Raw genomic sequence first — 17,882 nt, forward strand, 5'->3', positions numbered from 1 at the left:
GACTACACTTAACCCTTTGAAAATATATACTTTACATATGTACTTACAATAAAAGTTACCATTTGTTGAGCATATATCTTGCCTCAGGCTCACTGATTTATACCATCATCCATGGTTCTCCAAGATATATATTATAATCACTTGAGATTTAGGGTTTATAAATTCATACAAACAACAAAGCCAGGATATTAACACAGTTCTTTTTGACCCATGGTTCATTCATGCATTTTAATTAGAACTTTTTCTTTCTTACATTTAGAAACTCTTTTAAACATGAGCATTTTATTAACTAACTGATATTCTATGTAAAGAAAGGTTTATAAATATAATCATAAGTTAGTATTATTAGTTTACTACAGCTACTGTTCAATTATATTTTAATAATATTTTTCTAATTATCCTATTAATACATAATATAGAAAACTGGGAAAATCAAAAGGAAACAATGAACAACATAACTATAGTCCAAAAGTAACTACTATCAACATTTTGGTCTGTACTCTACCAGTTTTCTTTAAACCAAGTTTATAAGATTTATAAATGCATTGAAAAGTTGGTATCATATTTCATGTACTATTCTGTAGCACATTTTTTATATTTAGCAATATGAAGTCAACAATTTTCCATGCCACAAATACACTACCACAACATGATTTTTCATATCCTTGTATGATATACAAATATATTTTTCTTAATTATCCTATGTAGTTGGACATTTGTTTCTTCCAATTTTTTCTATCATAAATAACGCTATGCTAAACATTCATCTACACATACTTTGTCCATTCCTCTGTTTTCCTAGCATGAGTTCTTAGAAGGAGAAGTGCCCCAGCTAGGGGTAAAGCCTTTGTAACACAGCGTGAAATTGCCCTCCTGAAAGATGATCACCTTCATGCTGCCCCTACTAGTGTATGTGAGGTCTCCTCTCCCTTTACCCTTGCTCTTGGGATTTTTAAGAGAGGCAAGATTCAGACAAATGAAGGTGAAAACATCAGTTTTATTACTGACAAAACTTGAACTGGTAGACGATGCTTGAAATTTGCAGTGAAATTGACTTATTAATATCTGACCTCTAAACCAGTCACATTTATAGACTCCATCCATCCCTAGCCTAGTTGGACTTGCATTGGTTGTCACCTGGGGTCCTGCCCAGTAAGCTGAGCATATAGAAGATTATAGGCTTCTTGCAGGCAAGCCTGCCCAGAATTAGAGCTGAGAAAGAGTTTAGACAAGGATGTTACTTTCTTCTCCAAAGCTCACCAAGTCACCACTTCTCCCATGGAAAGCAGTGGAGGGTGAGAGAAGGGGCTGGGAAGAGAGGAGCCAGAAGTGTTAGTCTAGCCGAAGTCCCTCCATGTGTAAACATGAGTCAAAACAAATGGAGGTTCTGCCCAATTATTTGCCAATACTCTGTATTGAATTGTTTAGCCTTAAAAAATAATTTTCTGCCTCAATGGGACAAAATAAGAGTCTCATTTTAATGCATTATTTTGATTACTGGAAGGCCAAACTTGCTTATTCTTTTGTGAATTTCCTCCTCATGACTTTTCACTATGTTTATTTTGGAGAAAATATGTATTTGTTGGAAACAAGGAACTTTGGATATTAAAGCTGTTTACTGTGAATTAAAATGTGGAACTGCATACGTCGTCTCACTTTTCATTTCAATGTATTCTTGTCTGTTCTCACTCTTTTTTCCTTCTAGATCAGTGACTGGCAATCATCTTCCGTCAATAGTGAATATTTTAGGCTTTACAGGCCTAATGGTTTTTGTCACACGACTCAACTCTACCATTGTGGAACAAAAGGTGCCACAGACCATATGTAAACAAACGGATGTGGCTGTGTTCCAATAAAACTTTATTTACAAAAACAATATCAAGCTAAACTTGGTCTATGGACCTCAGCTTGCAGTCCTCTGTTCTAGATGAACATTGGAATCATTTTATTTTGGGAAACTTCATTGGGACTCCATCAAGGGTTAAATTAATCTGGGTTTAAAATTTTTACAATAATGCAATTTCCCATCTTGGAGCAAGATACATCACTAAATGGATTTAAATTTTTCTTTGTCTCTTAGCAAAATTTTATGTATTTTTAAAACTGTGCAAATTGTGTCTCAATTACTTGTTTATATAGTGCACATATCAAGAATCATGCTCTCCATTCTTTTATCTCATCTCAGAATATAGCTCTTTGTGTAGCGCCCATTCTAAGGAGAGAGTTCTTTCCTCTTCATGATTTAGTTACAGGTGTGTGGGTAGCTAACTGTGTGGTTCAGCTGTTGGTTTTTCTTTTTTCCATCTTTTTTTTTAGAGAAGTTTTAGGGTCAAAACAAAATTGAGAGGAAGGTACAGAGATTTCCCATTTACCCCCTACCTCTACTTACGTGTAGCCTCCCCCATTACCAACATCACTCCAGAATGGTACATTTGTTACCAAGGATGAACCTCCATTGACACATCATAATCACCCAAAGTCCAGAGTTTACCTTAAGGTTCACTCTTGGTGGTGTACATTCTATGGGTTTGGACAAATGTATAATGACATGTATCCACCATTATAGTATCATACAGTGTATCTTCACTGCCCTAAAAATCCTCTGTGTTCTACCTATTCATCCCTCTCCCACCACCACCCCGGCAATCACTGATCTTTTTACTGTCTCCATATTTTTACATTTTCCAGATGTCAAATAGTTGAAATCAAAGGGTATATAGCCTTTTCGGACTGACTTCTTTCACTCAGTACTATGCATTTCATGTTCCTCCTTGTCTTCTCATGGCTTGATAGTTCATTTCTTTTCAGCACTGAACAATATTCTATTGTTTGGATGTACCACAGTTTATTACCCTTATTCACCTCCTGAAGGACATCTTGGTTGCTTCCACGTTTCAGCAATTATGAGTAAAGGAGCTATAAACATCTCTGTGCAGACTTTTGTGGGGATATAAATTTTCAGCCCCTTTGGGTAAATATCAGGGAGCATAACTGCTAGACGGTATGGTAAGAGTATGTTTAGTTTTACACTGTCTTCCAAACTGGCTGTACCATTTTGCACTTCCACCAGCAATGTATGAGAGTTCCTGTTCCTCCATGTCCTCACCAACATTTGGTGTTGCCAGTGTTTTCAGATTTTGGCCATTCTAATAGATGTGTAGTGGTATCTTGTTTTAATTTGCATTTTCCTGATGACATATGATATGGAGCATCTTTTCATATGCTTATTTGCCGTTTGTATATCTTCCTTGGTGAGGTGTCTGTTAAGGTCTTTGGCCCATTTTTTAATCCAGTTGTTTTCTTATTGTTGAGTTTTGAGAGTTCTTTATACTCTTTAGATAACAATCCTTTATTAGATATGTCATTTGCAAATACTTTCTCCCAGGCTGTGGCTTGTCTTCTCATTCTCTTGACATTGTCTTTTGCAGAGCAGAAATTTTTAATTTTAGCGAAGTCCAGCTTATCAATGATTTCTTTCGTGGATCATGTCTTTGGTGTTGTATGTAAAAACGCATCAGCATATCCAAAGTCATCTAGGTTTTCTCTTACATTGTCTTCTAGGAGTTTTATAGTTTTGTGTTTTACATTTAGGTCTATGATCCATTTTGAGTTAATTGTTGTGAAGAGTGTAAGGTCTGTGTCTAGATTCATTTTTTCTGCTTGTGGATGTCCAGTTCCATTGTGGTTCCAGCACCATTTGTTAAAGAAAGTGTCTTTGCTCCATTGTATTGTCTTTGCTCCTATGTCAAAGATCAATTGACTCTATTTATGGAGGTCTATTTCTGGGCTCTCTACTCTGTTCCATTGATCTATTTGTCTATTCTTTTCCCAATACCACACTGACATGATTATTATACATTTATCATACGTCTTGAAGTTGGGTAGTGTCAGTCCTCCAATTTTGTTCTTCTCTTTCAATATTGTGTTGGCTATTCTGGGTAGGTTCAACTATTTTACACACAGAATTTAGGTATTAATAAGTGTTCTCTCTTATACAATGAGGCTTCAGAATAACTGGAAAGAGAAAGCAAAGAGAGTGAGAGGGCTGAAGGAGGAGGGTGATAGATTTGATAAACACATTCTGAGAAGCCAGTGTGGTCTTAATGTGTTAGCTCTCTCTCATCCTCTTAGCAGAGACGTACTAATGATTTTCCATTTTTTCCCACAAACACTATCTCCCTTTCATGGTTTATAGCTAAGAGATAATGTGAGTACATTTGTCTCTTTGGCATGCATAACAGAGTTAGGGCATCCCTTTTTATTACTGATCTTCATCCAGAACAGCGACAACCAACATTTATTTCATCATGCCCGAGACAATCACAATCATCGTTAATAGGTGTCTCATTTTGTCCATAGGTTATAAGATTTTATCTTTGAAGCTTTTCCATTTCCATAAAATTTCCTTAGAAACATTTACCTTGCAGAAGAATACACTTACATTGCAGATGAAAGAGTTTAGTGTAAGGGTCATTCTTGAGAGTTTAGCTGAACTTAAATGGAATGAAACCACCATGTGTCCCATGTTAATTACACATAACTGATATCTTTTATTGAAGGAGGGAAACATGCAAAAACAAAAGACCAACTTTCCCCAATTAAATAAAAAAAGTAATAAGAGAATTCAAAATCTATTGACATTAGTAGATGAATTATTGGGGACAGACATTCATTTAGAATCTAGGAAATTTAATTAAACTCTTCACTCAAACTATATACTTTATTGTGTCCTTATGAAAAAAGAAGTTCCTGTTACCTAACTCCTGCCTTAGGTATCTCAGGGATTCTCTGCTGCACAGAACCATACAACTAATAGGTGATTGACAGCATTCATTGAAAAGAAAATTCCAGTTTTGTTTTTTCCATTAGCACTAAGCTATATTTTTCTTCTATACTCATCTGTATTTAACTTTGAGTGGATGCATTTTTTCTTCTTTTTGATATATTTCTTGCTTCTGGATCACATAGCACCTCTTATAATTACTTTCTTCTTTTTAAATATTCATAATTCATATCTGTTATGGAAAAATTAGACAATACAGGTAGGAAAAGGGGATCAATCATTCAAAATTCCACTACTCAGTGATAACCACTCTTAAAATGTTGGTTCTTCTTCACCTGTCTATCTTATACATAAATATATGAATTTTAAAATATGGAATTTGATTCTACATATTCCCCTGTACCTGCTTTTCTTTCAACATTTTCTATATTGATAAATATAGACTCATGTCCTAATTTTAAAGGATTTCATAAAATTCCCTCATATGTATACATGATAATTAATTTTGTAAAACCTTTAATGTTGAACTTTAAGATTGCTTCATTTACAAAAACATCTTTGCAAAAATGTCTTGGCATATTTTTTCTTTCATTAGGATAGATTTCTAGAAGAGAATTACTAGATTTAATAACACGTAATTTTTAAGGCTGTTGATGCATTTTGTCAAATTCTTCTTCAGAAAGACTTAACAACCACACTTCTACCTGGATTATGTAAAAGCTCCTACTTACACACACCTCATCAATACCAAGTATTTACATACTTATGCTATTTTCCTTCTAAAGGGCATCTTTTTATTATCAATTGGTTGATATGGGTTAAAAAGGACAGAGAGAGCATCATGGCGGAGTGAGCTTTCCCGTGAACTCTTCCCCCAACAAGATACAACAAAAGCAACAGTCACAGACCAACAACGGAATCCCAGACAGTGAAAAGCTAGAGCGGAGGGATCCACACTGTCGCACATCTGAGAGCGGAACGTGCTGGGCCCCCGAGGAAGTGGGGAGAGGTAAGGAGAACTCCTCTCCCTCCCCATCAGATCAGCGATCCCGGTCCACGTGGCTCCCAAAGAGGGGGGAGGGGCGGCCCTCGGCAGGGAAACCGTGGCTCTTCGGACTCTCTCAGCCAGTGGGAAACTCCCGCACAGAGGACTCAGAGGAGCCACAGGGCTACCATCAACATCTGAGCACCCCAGATAGCGGATAAAGAGGGGCAAACGAGAAGCCTCCCATGTCAGGGAGCCAGAGGGCAAAAGAGAGAGCTCCCCCCTCCCCGCAAACCGGACTCTGCAGCTCAACCGACCAGACCAGACCTAGCGATCCGCCGCAGACCAGACCAAGTGATCCGCGACAGACCAGACCAAGGGATCCCCGGCAGACCTGATCAAATGACTGGACCCGTGGATCGCAGCGGGAAAAAAAAAACAAAACTGCGGATCGCAGCAGAAAAACTGGGGCAGAGCGCAGGGGGCTTAGACTACACAGCCCTTTACCACCAGACATTGGCGGCAGGTGGAAATTGCAACCAGAGATTTCCAGGATGAGGAAAAACAAAACCAACACAGGAACCACAATGCAAAAATATATGAAATCACCAGACCAGAAACAAAATGACAAGCACCTGGAAATCAACCCCGAAGACACAGAAATCCATAAACTAAATGACAGAGATTTCAAAATAGCTATCATAAAAACACTCAATGAAATACGAGACAACACAGACAAATAATTCAATGAGATTAGGAGTTTCTTCACAAAAGAGATTGAAATCATAAAGAAAAACCAATCAGTGCTGATGGAGATGAAGAACACAATGGAGGAGATAAAGGAGAATCTGGAATCTTTAAAGAACAGAGCTGACAATATGGAGGAAAGAATTAGTACTTTAGAGGATAGGAATACAGATATACTCCAGATGGAAGAGGAGAGAGAACTAAGACTAAAAAGAAATGAAGAAAGACTCCGAGAAATATCTGACTCTATTAGAAAATGTAACATAAGAATTATAGGTATTCCTGAGGGAGAGGAGAGGAAAGAGGAACAGAGAGCCTATTCAAGGAAATAATAGCTGAGAATTTCCCAAATCTGGAGAAGGAGCAGGAAATACCAGTAAGCGAAGCCAACAGGACACCTATATATATTAACAGACAAAGGCCTTCACCACGACACCTAGTGGTAAGGCTAGCCAGGGTCAACGACAAAGAAACAATATTAAGGGCAGCTAGACAAAAACAAAAAATAATGTACAAAGGAACTCCCATCAGGCTCTCAGCGGATTTCTCAACAGAAACTTTACAGGCTAGAAGAGACTGGAATGATATATTCAAAATACTGAAAGACAAAAACTTTCAGCCAAGAATACTCTATCCAGCAAAAATATCCTTCAAATATGATGGAGAAATAGTAACTCTCCCAGATAAACAAAAGCTAAGGGAGTTCATGGCCACGAGACCCCCACTACAAGAAATACTCAAGAAGGCCCTCAGGCCTGAAAAAAAGAAGAGAAAGGGAACACAAAGCTTGGAGGAAGGAGAAAAGTAGGTAGACAGACTCAGAAAAATAGTAGATCTTTACCGGAATAGGTTAGCAACCACTTAAATACTAAATTCAAAGATCAAAGGAAGAAATTCACCAAAAATAAATTTAACCTCATCACTGTAAACACACAGCCACAACACAAGATAGAATAAGGTATAACAAGAACAACTTAGAAGGGGAAGAGGAAAGAGACTGAATTGACTTAGTATAAGGAAATAGGAGGCCATGAGATAATGGACTATCTCATACACAAGATTTTTTGCCCAAACCTCAAGGTAACCACTAAACAAATAATCAAAGCAAAACCACATATGATAAACAAAGAGAAAACTAGAAGAATCATAAGACAGAACAACCAAACTGAATTGGCAGTCCAAAACAAATGGGACAAGAAACAAAGGAAATGCAAAAGAACCAGAAAATAAATGACAAAACAGAAACATTAAGCCCTCATATATCAATAATTACCCTAAATGTAAATGGATCGAACTCTCCAATCAAAAGATATAGAGTGGCAGGATGGATTAAAAAGCAAGACCCAACAATATGCTGCCTTCAGGAAACACATCTTAGCACTAAAGACAAGCACAGGCTCAGAGTGAAAGGATGGAAGACAATACTCCAAGCTAATGGCAAACAAAAGAAAGCAGGTGTTGCCATACTCATATCAGACAAAGTAGACGTCAAGATAAAACAGGTTAAGAAAGACAAAGAAGGGAAATATATAATGATAAAAGGGACACTCCATCAAGAAGACATATCACTTATAAATATATATGCACCCAACATAGGAGCACCAATGTACATAAAGCAACTATTAACAAACCTAAAAGGAGAAATCAACAACAACACAATAATAGTAGGGGATCTTAACACCCCACTTACAACAATGGATAGATCATCCAGACAAAAAGTTAATAAAGAAATAGTAGACTTAAATGAAAAACTGGACGAGATGGACCTAGTAGACATATACAGAGCACTCCATCCAAAAACAGCTGACTACACATTCTTCTCAAGTGCGCATGGAACATTCTCTAGGATAGACCATATGTTGGGAAACAAAGCAAGCTTCAATAAATTTAAGAAGATTGAAATCATAACAAGCATCTTTTCAGACCATAAGGCTATGAAACTGGAAATGAACCATGAAAAAAAAACTGGGAAAGTGACAAAAATGTGGAGATTAAACAACATGCTACTGAACAACCAATGGATCATTGATGAAATTAAAGGAGAAATCAAAAACTATCTGGAAACAAACAAAAATGATAACATGCCATATCAAACCATATGGGATGCAGCAAAAGCAGTCCTGAGAGGGAAACTCATAGCGATACAAGCCCACCTTAACAAACAAGAAAAAGCCCTAATAGGCAACCTTAAATTACACCTAACAGAACTAGAAAAAGAAGAACAAACAAAGCCCAAAGCCAGCAGAAGGAGAGAAATAATAAAAATCAGAGCAGAAATAAGTGAAATTGAGACCAAAAAAACAGTAGAAAGGATTAATGAAACAAAGAGTTGGTTCTTCGAGAAGATAAACAAAATCGACAAACCCTTAGCCAGGCTTACTAAGAAAAAAAGAGAAAGGGCTCAAGTAAATAAAATTAGAAATGAAAGAGGAGAAATTACAATGGATACCATGGAAATACAGAGGATTATAAGAGAATACTATGAGAAATTATATGCCAACAAATTGGACAATCTAGAAGAAATGGATAAATTCTTAGACTTATACAACCTCCCAAAATTGAACCAAGAAGAAATGGAGAATCTGAATAGACCAATAACAAGTAAAGAGATTGAAATAGTAATCAAAAACCTCCCAAAAAATAAAAGTCCAGGACCAGATGGCTTCTCCAGTGAATTTTACCAAACATTCAAAGAAGACTTAATACCCATCCTTCTCAAACTATTCCAAAAATAGAGGAAGATGGAACACTTCCTAAATCATTCTACGAGGCCAACATCACCCTGATACCAAAACCAGACAAAGACAATACAAAGAAAGAAAATTACAGGCCAATATCGCTGATGAACATTGATGCAAAAATCCTCAACAAAATATTGGCAAACCGAATACAACAATACATTAAAAAGATCATACACCATGATCAAGTGGGATTTATACCAGGGACGCAGGAATGGTTCAACATCCGCAAATCAATCAATGTGATACATCACATCAACAAAACAAAGAATAAAAACCACATGATCATCTCAATAGACGCAGAGAAGGCATTTGACAAGATACAACATCCATTTATGATAAAAACTCTCAATAAAATGGCAATAGAAGGAAAGTACCTCAACATAATAAAGGCCATATATGACAAACCCACAGCCAACATCATACTCAACGGGGAAAGACTGAAAGCCATTCCTCTGAGAATAGGAACGAGGCAGGGCTGCCCACTCTCACCACTCCTGTTCAACATAGTACTGGAGGTTTTGGCCAGAGCAATTAGGCAAGAAAAAGGAGTAAAAGGAATCCAAATAGGTAACGAAGAAGTGAAACTCTCACTATTTGCAGATGACATGATTGTATATATAGAAAACCCTAAAGAATCTGTTGGAAAACTATTAGAAACAATCAACAACTACAGCAAAGTTGCAGGGTACAAAATCAATCTACAAAAATCAGTTGCATTTCTATATGCTAATAATGAACTAACAGAAAGAGAGCTCAAAAAGATAATACCATTTACAATTGCATCAAAAAGAATAAAATACCTAGGAATAAATCTTACCAAGGAGGTGAAGGACCTATACAATGAGAACTAAAAGACATTATTGAAAGAAATCCATGATGACATAAAGAAATGGAAAGATATCCCATGCACGTGGATTGGAAGAATAAACATAGTTAAAATGTCTATATTACCTAAAGCAATCTACAGATTCAATGCAATCCCAATCAGAATCCCAATGACATTCTTCACAGAAATAGAAAAAAGAATACTAAAATTTATATGGGGCAACAAAAGACCCCAAATAGCTAAAGAAATCCTAAAGAAAAAGAACAAAGCAGGAGGCATCACAATCCCTGACTTCAAAACATACTACAAAGCAATAGTAATCAAAACAGCATGGTACTGGTACAAAAACAGACACACAGATCAATGGAACAGAATTGAAAGCCCAGAAATAAAACCACACATATACAGACAGCTAATTTTCGACAAAGGTGCTAAGAACGTGCAATGGAGAAAGGAAAGTCTCTTCAATAAATGGTGTTGGGCAAACTGGACAGCCACATGCAAAAGAATGAAAGTGGACCACGTGCTATCGCCATTCACAAAAATTAACTCAAAATGGATCAAAGACCTGAAGGTGAGACCTGAAACTATAAAACTCATAGAAGAAAATATAGGCAACACACTATTTGACATTGGTCATAAAGGAATCTTTTCGAATGACATGCCTACCCAGACTAGGGAAACTAAAGAAAAAATAAACAAGTGGGACTTTATCAGATTAAAGAGCTTTTATAAGACAAATGAAACCAGAATCAAAATGAACAGACAACCAACCAGCTGGGAGAGAATATTTGCAAAACATACATCTGACAAGGGGTTGATCTCCATAATATATAAAGAACTCACACAATTGAAGAACAAAAAAACAAACAACCCGATCAAAAAATGGGCAGAGGAAATGAACAGACACTTCTCCAAGGAACATATACAGATGGCCAATAGGCACATGAAAAGATGCTCAACATCACTAATCGTCAGGGAAATGCAAATCAAAACAACACTAAGATACCACCTCACGCCTGTTAGAATGGCTATAATCACCAAGACAAAAAAACAACAAATGTTGGAGAGGATGTGGAGAAACAGGAACCCTCATACACAGCTGGTGGGAATGCAAATTGGTGCAGCCTCTATGGAAAACGGTATGGAGATTCCTCAAAGAATTAAAAATAGAGATGCCCTATGATCCAGCCATCCCACTACTGGGAATCTATCCAACGCACCTGAAGTCAACAATCCAAAGAGGCTTATGCACCCCTATGTTCATTGCAGCATTATTCACCATAGCCAAGAAGTGGAAGCAACCCAAGTGTCCCTTGACTGACGATTGGATTAAGAAAATGTGGTATATATATACAATGGAATACTACTCAGCCATAAAAAAAGACAAAATCGTCCCATTTGCAACAACATGGATGGGCCTGGAGCATATTATGTTAAGTGAAATAAGCCAGAAAGAGAAAGACAAACACTGTATGATCTTACTCATATGTGGAATATAAACCAACACATGGACAGAGAAAACTGGACTGTGGTTACCAGGGGCAGTGGGGGTGGGGGATGGGCACAAGGGGTGAAGGGAGTCATATATATGGTGATGGACAAACAAAAATGTACAACCCAAAATTTCACAATGTTAGAAACCATTAAAACATCAAAAAAAAAAAAAAGGACAGAGAAAGGAAGATCAATATCATTTTTGAAAACTCCAAAAGGATGATTGATTGTTCCCATTTACTGAACCATAATGGAGCCCCACCTCAAATCTCTAACTCATGTTAATATAAATTCATATTCCTAGTTTTTCTTGTAGTTAAATTAATTGTATAAAGAATTGCTTGTTTTCTGTAAAGCCACTATTAAACCTCAGAATGTTATTCATTTCAAGGTCCTGCAGCTATCAGTCTAAAAAGCTTTTAACCAAGTCCCTAAGGCTGAATATCAGCATCCTTTCCCAGTGGTTTAATGAAATAAGCGACAGAGAAAATAGGCTTAAATTGAGCTGCCAGTTTAAAACTCGGGAATTCTGCCATCTTCTGACTGAGACTTGACCCAGCTATTGTTTAGATTCTCATTACTTCCGTCTAGGTGATTCTTCTCCAGTATTCTTCAAAATAGAGAGATTGCCAGACATTTTTCTTCAGCTCCTTGTTTTGATAAAAAGAGAGAGAGAGAGAGATAAAATGCTGTGGGCTTTCGTGTTCCCAGTTGTAACTTTTTGAAAAAAAATAACAGGATGTTAAAACGAGATCTTTTTATCTCGGTTTTGACTAACGTGGTACGTAGCAGATATCAACTGCAGGAACAGCCTATAAAAGGGTTGAGAGGGTGGATATATAGACGGAGGATTTGTACAGAGATTTCTTTGGAGAGGGCATGGTTTTGCTCTGATACCCCAATCTCAACCTCAAAATGAGAGGAAGGTTTACCTCCGTCACCTTTAGCTTTCTAAGAGAGCATCCACTGGCTTCTCCAAGAGCTTTAAATTATTCTCTAAAGCTGGAAAACACTAAGTACGTTGCCTTGACCCTCAGGAGAGAGCGACAAAGTGGCCTGCAGGTAAAGGATGGAAGAAGCTTCCTTGCTATGGCCCAGCGCTCCCAGAGATTGTCCGGGCAAAGGACGAGAGCCTGTTCCTTGTGGGCCTGGTATGAGCCAGACAGGAGAGAAGGCCAGCCTGGAGCCATGCCAAGTCCTGTCTAGAGGAGTATCCAGGAGGTGAAGAAGCCCAACAAGGAGAATCTGCTGGAGAGACCGCTGGAAAACTCGGGGCTGGGGTGGCGTGGTGGAGTTGGCGTACGAGTCAAAGGCAAAACATTGGCTGCATCAAAAGAACTGCCCTGAGAGGCCACAAAGCACCCACAAAACTGAGTCCACCTGAAATACCCAGACCATGAGGCATCTGGTCAAGGTCAGAAATCGCAGCGAGCTTGTGGGGGAGGAAATGGACAGAGAGTCGCTGCCCTGGAAGCTGGTGGCTCATCCACTAGGGGAAGTCCAACCTTTCAATTGATATAAAAGGGAAAATTGATATCTTAGACTGGACATTGTAAACTTAGGATCCAGACTGATTTGAAACTTAAAGAGACAGAGTTGTCTATTGGAGACTGACAGAAACAAAGTTTTCCCCAGAAAAGGACAATATTTCCTCCATGAAAAAAAATTTTAAGGGAACAACAGCGGACTTAATGACAGCTAACACATACATAGGGCTTTCTATGTGCCGGGCCCTGTCCTAAATGCTCTACCAATGTTAACCCTTGTGATCCTCACCACGATCCCAGGAAGCAGGCATTATTTTTATCCCATTTTACACAGGAGGAGTCTGAGGCGCAAAGAATTTAAGTAATTTGACAAAGGTCACACAGCTAGTAAGTAGCAGAGCCAGGATTAGATATTTAGCAATCTGATTCCAGCGTCCATCAAGCTCCAACGTTGGATGCGTCCGTTAACAATTATAGAGTGCGCATATCTGAAACTCTTCATGGAGGGACCGACGTGGTAGGGAAAAAGGCTCTGGGGGCTGTTGTGATCAGGAACAATCTATCCTCCTCCCTAGCACATAGCATAACAGCATCGCAAACTGCCCGGGGGGCCTTCTAGCGAAAATTAATCTGGGGGGCAAGGATCATATTTCCCAAACTAAATTGTAAGCTTCTTGAGAGTAGAGAAAATGTGGTGATCTTATTTGCATAAATGTTGCGTATGTAGGACCATAATACGCATCTGCAGGTGATGACATGAACTTAAGGGAATTTAAGGGAAAAAGACAATTCTTATTTCAACTATTTTGGATATATATATACCCAGGAGTGGAATTGCTGGATAATATGGTAGCTCTGTTTTTAATTTTTTGAGGAATCTCAATACTGTTTTGCATAGTGGGTGCACCATTTAACAGTCCTATCAGCAGAGTACAAAGGTTCTAATTTCTCCACATCTTTGCTAACATTATCTTCTTTTTTTAAAAAAAAAAACTAAGAGTCATCCTAACAGGTGTGAGATGATATCTTATTGTGGTTTTGGTTTGCATTTCCCTGAGGATTAGTGGTGGTGAGCACCTTTTCACACGCCTGTTGGCCATTTATGTGTCTTCTTTGATATCTGCACTCCCATGTTCATTGTAGCATTGTTCACAACAGCCAAGATATGGAAACGACCTAAATGTCCATCAGTGGATGACTGGATAAAGAAAATGTATATGGTATATACATACAATAAAATATTATTCAGCCTTGAAAAAGCAGGTAATCTTGCCATAAGTGATATCCTGATCATATGGATGAACCTGGAGGGCATTATGCTAAGTGAAATAAGCCAGTCACAGAAGGACAAATACTGCATGATTTCATTTTTATGGGGTGTTTAACGTAGTCACCTCAGAGAAGCAGACAGCGGAATGGTGGTTGCCAGGGGCTGGGAGTAGGGGGAGGTGAGGAGTAGCTGTTCAATGGGTATAAGATTTCAGTTACGCAAGATGAGTAAGTGCTGGGGATATGCTACACAATATAGTGCCTATAGTTAACAATAATGTGTTGTGAACTTAAAAAATTTATTAAGAGGGTAGACCTCATGTTAAGTGTATTTACCACAAAAAAGGGGGAGAGGGATGCATGAGGAATCTTTTGGAGGAGATAGATAACATTTATTAACTTGATTGTGGTGATGGATTCACAGGAATATGCATATGTCTGAACTCATCAAATTGTATACATTTAATATGTGCAGTATTTTTGTATATAGATTATACCTAAATAAAGCCATTAAAAAAATAAAGATAATAAAAATTTTAAATAAAGAAAAACAAAAACAAAAACGACAATCCTTTTTCTGCCAGTAATTCAAGCTTGGTTTAAGATAGGTTTCCAATGAAGTATGAACATTGGCTAGATCTGATGCTAGTGAAACATACCTTGCTTTTTCCATATTTTCTATTACTGTCTGAGAGTTAATATTAAGTGGGGTAATGAGAGGGGGTCAACAATTATTGAGCATCTATTATATACCAGAAGGTTTCATTATAGAATTCCTTATAGTATTCTTATAAGAAAGGTGATTAAGAGGTAATTGCTTAGATGTTAGATCAGAGCCAGTCTTCCTCAGCAAAAAGAGGAGGATTAGCATGGATGTTAGCTCAGGGCTGATCTTCCTCACAAAAAAAAAAAAAAAAGAGGTAATTGCTATTATGTCCATTTGGCAGCATAACATTTGTTGAGCACTTTCCCTGTGCTAGCTACTATTACAGTTTTTAAATTAATTCACTGATTCCTGCAGTAACTTTATGAATTAGCGTTTATCCCATTTTACAGGTGGGGAAACTGGGGCACTAAGAGGTTAGAAAAACTTCCCCAAGATTTTGCCAGCAAGACACGGCAGAGTGGGTATCTGAACCCAGGCAGTCTACAGCAAAGCCCATTCAAGTGTTCACCCACTATCCTTCATCACAGTGAAGTAAACTGGGATTCTGGGTGCAAGGGACTGAAAGTTTATGTTCCCCCCAAATTCATATGTTGAAACCTAATGTCTGAGGTGATGGTATTAGGTGGAGGGGCCTCTGGGAGTTGCTTAGGTCCTGAGATGGAATCATGAACGGGATTAGTGCTGTCATAAAAGAGACCCCACGGAGCTCCCTGACCCCTTATGCCATTGGAAGTCACAGCAAAAAAACAGCCATCTAGGAAGTGAGTTCTCACAGACACCAAATCTGCCTGCACCTTGGTCTTGGACTTCCCAGCCTCCAGAACTGTGAGAAATAAGTTTCTGCTCTTTATAAGCCCCCAGTTTGTGGTATTTTGTTATAGCAGCCCTAACGGACTAAGACACTGGGTGTCTAAGTGACATGTCTAAAAAACCTAACAAAAGACAAAGACTAGATTCAAAACCTAGTCTCTTGGACTTGCATGCTTTCCTGTACACTCTCCCTTCCTGATGTAGAAGTGTCACTCCCCCACCCTCCCCCAAATGAACATACAGCTTTACCCCTATGTGTCCTGTCTGGGACCTTCTATTTCAGTACCTTGGACGTTGCAAGAAGTCATCTGGTCCTCTTCTCCCTGCACGTGTATGAGTCAGAGGTGCTAGTAGAACTTAATAAAAACCTCTACTGTTACTAGTTTTAAATACAAGAGAAAGCTTGTTAGTGTCCTGGAAAGGGATACTTGGGAGCAAAATGTCACTCCCAGTTTTAATCAGCACCTCCTAGCAGACTGTAGGAGTTTGAACTCTAACACCTGCTGCTGGTAGCAGTCATTTCTGCTGACTGCCATTCTAGATTGTCTTGGTTGTTGGACACATGGTGTGCCCTGTCTCTTTTCATCACATTATTGGCCCAACTTTTCCCTCAGGGCTCAGCTCAAGTCCCATCTCCTTTGGGAGAAGTCTCAGTGGTTTCTCCTTCTCTGAACTTCTGTATGGCTTCGTCTGTACCTCTTAGATGGTGTCTTGTGTAAGCTACATCAAATTGGACATTATCCATTCTTTTATAGTCAAGGCCTATCCTCACAAGATTGAGATCAAGGACATTGTCCTGCTCCTCTTCATCTCTCCTGGAGCCATGTACCCTCAGCTGTGGGATTAGTTGAGATGGAATAGAATCAAGAACCAAGCAGGGTGGCATCATGGAAATTAGCTACGTAGCAGGTTCCAAAAGATGACCAAGAATCTCCCTCACGATGCTCAAAGGGAAGAGCTGATATTCAAAATATTTAAGCAGAATGGACTTCTAACCAATCAGAGTGGACACCAGCTGTAATGGCTTAATGTAATGGCTGAATATTCTTTCTGTCTAAAGGGATACTAGTTATGGCATACTACTTAGAGATATGAGCTCTGGAATTAGAGAACCTGAATTGAATCATGCTGCTGCTTAACCTTAGGGAAATTTTCTTTGACTCTCTGTACTCAATCTCTTTATCTTTAAAAAGGGTATAATAATGGTACTTTCTTCAAAGGGTTTAAAAAGATTAGATACACTAGAATAGATAACACATTTAGAATTATGTCAAGCACATAAGTGCTCAATCAGTATAGGCTATTATTCTTAATTAGTCTGAGCTACAGGGTCCACTCTGTGCATGTAGCAGAGCGGCAGGCAGCAGGCAGAATGAAACTAGTAGTCAGACTGTCCACGGCTGCCCATTAGTTAACCATTGTTAAAGCAAAACTACTGCCAGACAGTGAAAGAGGGACATACTCCCAGGCACAGACTAAGGCTAGGAGATCCGAACATAGAAGCATCTCACTCGGAGTTTTCATCCAGGTACAGCAGATGCTGGGCTTATAGCACTAAGATTTACTCCAGAATCCACCCACTGGTGAGGATGCGACATATGGCAAAGCCTTCTAACGCAAGTGCAGGGACTGATCTACTGGCTGAGGGTAGTTGGTGTCTGCAGCTAAGCAGAGCTGGAGAAATAAAGACCTTCCTGCGTTCCCTACAGATTTGGGTGCTCAAGAGGAGAGTGTTGATGATGACAATGATATTGAAAGAATCATTTAGTTGCTCATCTCATTAAAACATTTTCTTGAGGGCTTACTATGACTGAGGCACTGTGCCTTACAATGGGAATTCAATAGAGAACAAGACAGACATGTTCTAGCAGGTCCAGATGAAGTCTATGCTATATTCCAAATGTATTATCCTTAAAAACTTATATTGATAATAAAGTAAATGTTCTTTACTTGATAGGGAGCTGCTAGCTTCCACAAATTGGTTTGGCTGGTATCCTAGAAATCAGAGTGAGAAATATTCAGATTATATATTTCACAATCTGACCCCAAAGCTCTCAACCGTAGGCAGCA

This window comes from Ceratotherium simum, chromosome 2 (genome assembly GCF_057802395.1).
Source record: "Ceratotherium simum simum isolate JZ-2026a chromosome 2, ASM5780239v1, whole genome shotgun sequence".
In the NCBI taxonomy this organism is placed as follows: Eukaryota; Metazoa; Chordata; class Mammalia; order Perissodactyla; family Rhinocerotidae; genus Ceratotherium; species Ceratotherium simum.